This window comes from Cotesia glomerata, linkage group LG10, assembly GCF_020080835.1.
Source record: "Cotesia glomerata isolate CgM1 linkage group LG10, MPM_Cglom_v2.3, whole genome shotgun sequence".
NCBI classification, from domain to species: Eukaryota; Metazoa; Arthropoda; class Insecta; order Hymenoptera; family Braconidae; genus Cotesia; species Cotesia glomerata.
In genome coordinates, this window is record NC_058167.1 from 2,501,891 (window position 1) to 2,508,860 (window position 6,970).

The 6,970-nt window shown below is 28.5% G+C and overlaps 1 long non-coding RNA gene across 1 annotated transcript; it reads right to left on the reverse strand.

The window, feature by feature from the left end:
* Nucleotides 1-796: 796 nt before the first annotated feature.
* LOC123272566 lies at nt 797-1,500 on the reverse strand. The gene is made up of 3 exons (XR_006511102.1): nt 1,199-1,500; nt 961-1,047; nt 797-872 (listed from the first exon to the last, which is right to left on the reverse strand). It is a non-coding gene; the product is annotated as an uncharacterized LOC123272566 (long non-coding RNA).
* Between the last annotated feature and the right edge of the window lie 5,470 nt (nt 1,501-6,970).

A 6,970-nucleotide genomic window follows, 5' to 3' on the forward strand; every position in this document is an offset into this window, starting at 1 on the left:
ATTCATACTTATGTTTAAATGTAAATCATTTTTATGAAAAAATACTTTCTACTCAAAAAGGTAAACAAAAAACATTTTCAAAAAGTAATTTGCGAGAAATCCCTATAAATTTAAATATTCAGGATAAAAAATATTTATTGACTGGAGTGATTGAATTCCAACCATCGCGTATACCAGATGGTGTTGGACATTATATAGCTTATACTAGGACAATTCAAAACAAATGGACTGAACTAAATGATTTAAAACCGGGTCCAACAGTTTTAAAAACTAAACTACCTGATCTTCGAATTGTTTTATTATTTTATGTCTTAGTGTAAAAAATCTATGAATAAAATTCATTCGATTATATGTTTTTATTTACGATGTATAAGATTTTACCTGATTAAATATTTTATCTTAAAATTATTAGTGTATTTATTTTTTTAAATATGATTATAAAACTAAATTACATCAAAATTAAATTGTAATTATATGCTAAGAAAAAGATAATATTGATTAGTGTAAGAAATTTCAGGTAATTATATTTTCATTTTTATTACTCATGTATAATTACAAATTGTTTTTCTCAATTGTTATTTTATATCAAAAACTACAGATCAAGTTAAGTACTTAATTTTGGGATTGATGATAAACTTTAACGTTAATCGATCATTAGAAATTTTTGTCTCCTCTCTAGCAACCACTTTATTTAAATTATTATCAAGCTTAATACCTTAGTTAAGATTAATAAAATTAACAATTGACCCGGTTTATTTGTTTATTTATCACAACAGTTTAAATTTATGTTTACTTATAACCCTTTTTATGGAAAGCAACTGAGTCAAATACAGCTGTATTTGTGTAATTAATATTTCCATGTATTAACACTACTGAAATTTATTTTGATAATTAGTTTATTAGCTTTTTCGATACTATTTGTTTATTATTATTGTTGTATGAAATTTTACAAGTACATACCAAAACATCCGTCAATAATAAAACTTTAAGACCTATAGAAACAATCACAAAAAATCCTCCATTTGAAAATAATTTGCAGTAATTTACCTGGATAAATAAAAAAATATTGATTAAAAATAAAATGAATTTGACATAAGTCTCTGATATTTTTAATTTTTAATTAACTTTCATTTAATCCATAAATGTTTAATTTATTTTTTAGTCTTCACTTCATTTAATTTAAATATAAAATATTTACATTACGAATAAAACTTTTGAGGCCTACTGATGATTAATCCCAGATAAAGAATAATCTTGAGTCATTCGCTCAATTATTTTTCTGCTATAATTTTTTTTTTTCTCTAAATTACAAAAAAACTTTTTGTATGATGTATGATGTATATAATAAATAAAGTAAAATATTGCAAGATAACATTAAAATTCACGTAAAAGTTTTTAGTCACGAAGTTAATTAAATAAGTTTTTTTTTTATTAGTCAATTCAATAAATTAACTGGTAATTAAATTATAAAGCGGCAGTACTAGAAGACTTTTTTTTTCTTGCTGACAAGGAAACTCTCTCTGGTGTCCCCCTCCGATTTTGATGAAACTGAGATATGTTATTCTCCGTCAAAATCTAAGAGACACGTATTTTTTTTTATCTGCGGAAAAACATTTCTAGGGGGTGAAACTACCCCTCAAAAGTTAGCCTCCAAAGGGGTGTTTTTCAAGTTTCGCATACTTGCAGTTTAAATAATCGAATGGGACCAATTGTATAATTTTCAGGGTGGAAAATCATGAAAAATGCTTTTGGTTTTATAATAAAACAATGGATAGAACAAAAGTTATGAGGGGTTGAAAATCACAAAACTTTTATAAAAACTATTCGATGGATTTCAACAGAAACCAACGGCAATCGGAAGAGGAAAAAAAAGTAGAGAATACATCTTTCGGGGTTTTTCCGAAAAATTAAGTTTGGGAGTGAACATCCCTTAAGCATATCTACAGTGACCACCAAGAAAATATCGTTTTTATATTAATTTTTATATTAATTAATAATCAAATATTACAAATGTCATTTAATGTGAATCTGCTTTAGAAAAAAAAAAAAAAAAGAAAAAATGCTTATAATGATTTATTATAATCATAATAATCATTCATTGTTATCTCATACAAAAAAAGAGATAATTATATTTTTAGTATATATGAGTCAGTAATGTGAAAAACAACATAGTATAAATAAATGTATCATTTCGAGATTAGTTTAGTTACTGCGATGTACTTCATCTTTTATAATTCAATATTATAATCGTGTTTTTTTTTTTTTTTTTAATAAGTGAATAATTTAAAATTGTACGAAAATCTTTATTTTAGTACATAGGGCAAAATGAATGTCAATCCTATAAATGTTATAAGACTACTCTTAACAACATTTCAAGTCATGAACATTCCAGAATCGCCAGTAAATGACGAAGAAATACAAATCAAAGAAAGTTTTGAAAATATTTTACTCAATGCTATGAACGAATACTCCGGAGTCGAAATGGTCGAAGAAAGTTCTTTGCATTTCCAAGAACCGTATAAAGATTGGACGATGGAAGTCGTGGAAGATAAAGAGTGGGCAAATGCACTAGTTGATCAAGAAACACCTATCGACGAATGCACTAAGGATGTTGAAGATTTATCTTATGAATATAAATTGAAAGCCGTCGAGTACTGGCGTAGTGGCAAAAAAAGAAAGGGCATAGCCGGATTAATATGGGAATTCTGCCCCCATGGCTTTTTTGACTCATACTTAGGGGGTCGATTTGGTATCGAATGAAAATAATTCACACCAATTTTTAGCTCTTTAACTCAAACGGTATTCGAGAATTTCAAAAAAACCTGTTTTTTCAAAATTATTTTTATTTTTATAGTAAAATTCGGAATTGATTAATGATGATTTTTTTCCTAATTCTTACGAGTCCAAAACATGGAAAAATCATATGATCATGATTCTCAAATAGAAAACGGATTTTTAACAGAGAAAAGAAAATTATTTTTTTTTTTTTTCAGCCTTTTTGAAATATGTCACTCACCAAAATTCGTCAGAAAATGTCTTTTATACTCCTCTATACTCAGGAATTTTTTTGAATTTTTAGAAATGGTGGAACAATTCAAAAAAAATTAAAAACTCATTTTTTCAAAATCTTGCGTTTTAACAAACTTACATTTTTTAGTACACATAAATACGTAGAAAATTTTATTTTTACCAAAAATATCTTTTCAAAAGATAAACAGAAAGATTCAGTAGGTTAAAAGTGATTAGAAGGGTTATTATTGATTCAAAAGACACCCTTAAAGTTAATACTTATATATTTTTTCATACTATTGGGAAATATTTTGAATTTTGATACAGAAAAAATGAAAATTTTAATCAAAATAACAATTAGGCTAGTCTTCATCACTGTCTTCATTCACGACGATACTGATTTTTTCATCAATAAACAGACGACTAAGTATCTCAGCTGGTTTTACGATTTTCGCTAAGTATCGGGCGTGAGATAAATAGTATATAATAGCAGCAATGTGTGAGCAACATCCAACAGTACGTCTACCATTTGCACAATCACAACAATATCGAGTTATTCCAGAGATATCGTTCTTATCTGATTGATATTCAACAAAACAATGGTATGTCTTCGAATTAATATGTCGAGATCTGACTTTGAATTTTATAATATTAGGTGTAATTTTTAAATAATAAAGTATTATCGTTCCGTTTTCATCCATCATTTCAGCTAAATACGATACAGCTTGAGACATTTGATATGATCCCGTGAATAGAATTTTGAGTTCTTGTTCCGTTAATTCAGGAAAATCAGTTAACATATCTGAAGTTATTGTTGCAAAAGGAACTTTTCTTCTTGCCCAACGATTAGTCTCTACTTCTGAGGCTAAGGTATTATCTTGATACTTTTTTGAGTTCATGGCGGCAATAATTTTTTCAGAAGGATCGAGATCAGAATCAAGTCTCTTACCAAATTCATTGTGCAGAAAACAAGCGATTCGACAAAAAACACCAGTTTTTGGAAGCAATCTATTGTCTAGTTTATGATCTAAAATCCTAAACTTCTGCTTAATATCTCCATGTACTGCTTCAACAACCCAACGGATTTTGGTAACAAAACGGGATTCATTTGATTCATCTGTGGTCAGTTGATTGCGTTTTCCTTTGAGAGCAGGTATTAGCACTTTAAACCCCAATTCTTCTAAATATACTATCACATCCCGGAAGCCACGATCAACTACAATAATGTCACCTTTTTTCAGCAACTTGATCAAACCATTGGGATCACTTAAGATGATTCTCATAATCTCAGCATCGTTCATATTAGCTGTATATGGCCCGAGCATATCTATAACGAAACCATTTGTAGTACATATCGTGAATGGTTTGCACAGAGGAACTTTCTTTCGACCAGAATATGATTTCCTCTGGTATTCGTTATTTGCACTTTTTTGATGACGAATATATGTTCCATCGCAAATGAATATCAACTGGTCATCTTTCACTTGATACAGCACTTTAGCAGTATTAGAGGTATTGGCGAGTAATGTCTCCCTACTAATAGCATCGATTCCGAAATACTGAGGTAAAACATCTTTTTCAAATGAAGATATTACTTCATCACAGTAGTCGGATACCATTTGTTCCCGAGCTAAACCAAAAATGGAAGATATCACTGCATTTGAATTTCCTGTTCGTAATTTGAATAAATAAAATAACGAGAGCTTGAATGACATTACGATTCACTGATTTTCTCATCGACGTTAACATTTCACGAAGTTTTATCAATTTTTCCCAGGTAAGGCTCGTAAATACCTCCAACTGTTTTTCTGAAAACGAGTGATCTCCAATTTTATCAATTATAGACGAATCAGTGCCAATAGCCAGCTGCCCAAGTAATTTTTCCAAATCACGAACTTCAAATACACTGGTATTCGAATAAATCCGAAAATTGTTAATTTCTTCATCATAAAACCGCTTTTTTATAATGTGATCTTTACAACACCGATTTCCTTCAGGAATAAAGAGTCGTCTTGTCGAAAATACTTGTTTGCGTGCTTCAAATGGAACAATTGTGATATTTGCTGATAATCCACAAAGGCAACAGTATTTATGTGTCGATATGATTCGGGGAAAACCCAACTCCACAAATTCTAACTCTTCTTCCATTTTTCTTCAATAACATATGAAGGATCTTCAGATGATGATACGGATGAAACAGTAGTGGATGAAGACTGAGAAAAAATTGGCTGACTTTTGATACTAACTTGATCTGCAGATGAATCCTGAGTGTTCTTAAGTATAGGTGGTCTTGTTAAAATAACTCGACACTTACTACAAAAGGCATCATTAACAAGAACTCTCTTTCCAATTTTTTCTGTCGCAATATTAGCTTCATCAATTGTCATAACAACTTTTTTATAACCAACTGCTTTACGCAAATATATGTTACAATTGATACATTTTTTATCAAAATCCATTCTAACATCAATATTAAAATTATATATTAGGAATTTGGACATATATAAACTGATTAAATATAAAACTTCACTTACTTGAGTTTTTGTAATCGACTGTGACACTATTTAACGACAAAAAATAGTATCTCATAAAGATGAGACAAGATAATATCCCGGGAAAAAATGATCAGGACTGATCAGACCTGTTCATATCTGATCAGGCCTGAAATTAGACCTGAGCAGACCTGTTCATATCTGATCAGGCCTGAAATTAGACCTGAGCAGGCCTGTTCATGTATGATCAGGCCTGAAATTATACCTGATCAGACCTGTTCATGCCTGTTCATGTCTGAAGCATTAAATACGCTCAGACCTGATCAGACCTGTTCATGCCTGCTCATGTCTGTTCATGTCTGTAGCGTTAAATACGTTCAGATCTGATCAGACCTGTTCATGCCTGCTCATGTCTGTTCATGTCTGAAGCCTTAAATACGCTCAGACCTGATCAGACCTGTCCATGTCTGATATCTAGCCAACACTGAGAGACAATTTTATTTAATAGTAATGAAATTTTATTACTATTTAATAAAACGTTTATTTGGCTAATCCCAAATAAAAATTTATTAAATATTAATTAAATTTCCTTAAATACTAATAAAAATTTTATTAAATACTAATAAATGTTTCTTAGTATGTAATGAATATTTATCTACATGTAATATAAAGAAAATTCATTAATCAACTAACTAACAAGTATTGATCAGTAATTAATTGAATAAATAATTAAGTAAAATTGAATTTTTGTCGGAACTATATTTTGAAAATACAAAAGTCTACAACTGTTGTTATCCGAGTGGATGTTAATTTTTATGCACTTAAATTTAAAAATTTCACAAATGAATCGATAAGAGTTAGACATTATTTAATAAAATGAAAACAGAAGCAGAAAACCAGACAATGTAGGGACGCATTTGTTAAAAATAAAGACTATGATTTCATAAATTCAATCGAATATTTATTTATTTTTATTATTTAAAATCTCTACATGTGATTCGTCATGAAGTAAACAAATAGGTTAGGTTAGATGATGTCTTTGTTAAAAATCTTAATACTATTTATTAAAAAGACTTTACTGTGAAAATATATTTGAATATATTATAATTAATTGATGAATATTAATTTTTTTTTTTGAGATTATTTCTTTTAATGACTTAATATTCGTATTAATGACAGCAAACGAAAGCGTCGTTCGTGGTTATTTTAATAAACACATATTAGTATTTAAGAAAATTTTATTAAATACTTATGAAATTTTATTAAATACTAATATAATTTTTATTTATATGAAATATAATTTTATTAATATTAACTAAATTTTTTCAAGTCCAAATAAACTGTTTTATTACTATTGAATAAAATTTTCTCTCAGTGTAGAACCATATGTTAATGGAGCGAAAAAAAATACATAGCCGTTCCGAATAAATCACTGTAATATATGATTAATTATTAATAATTAATAAATT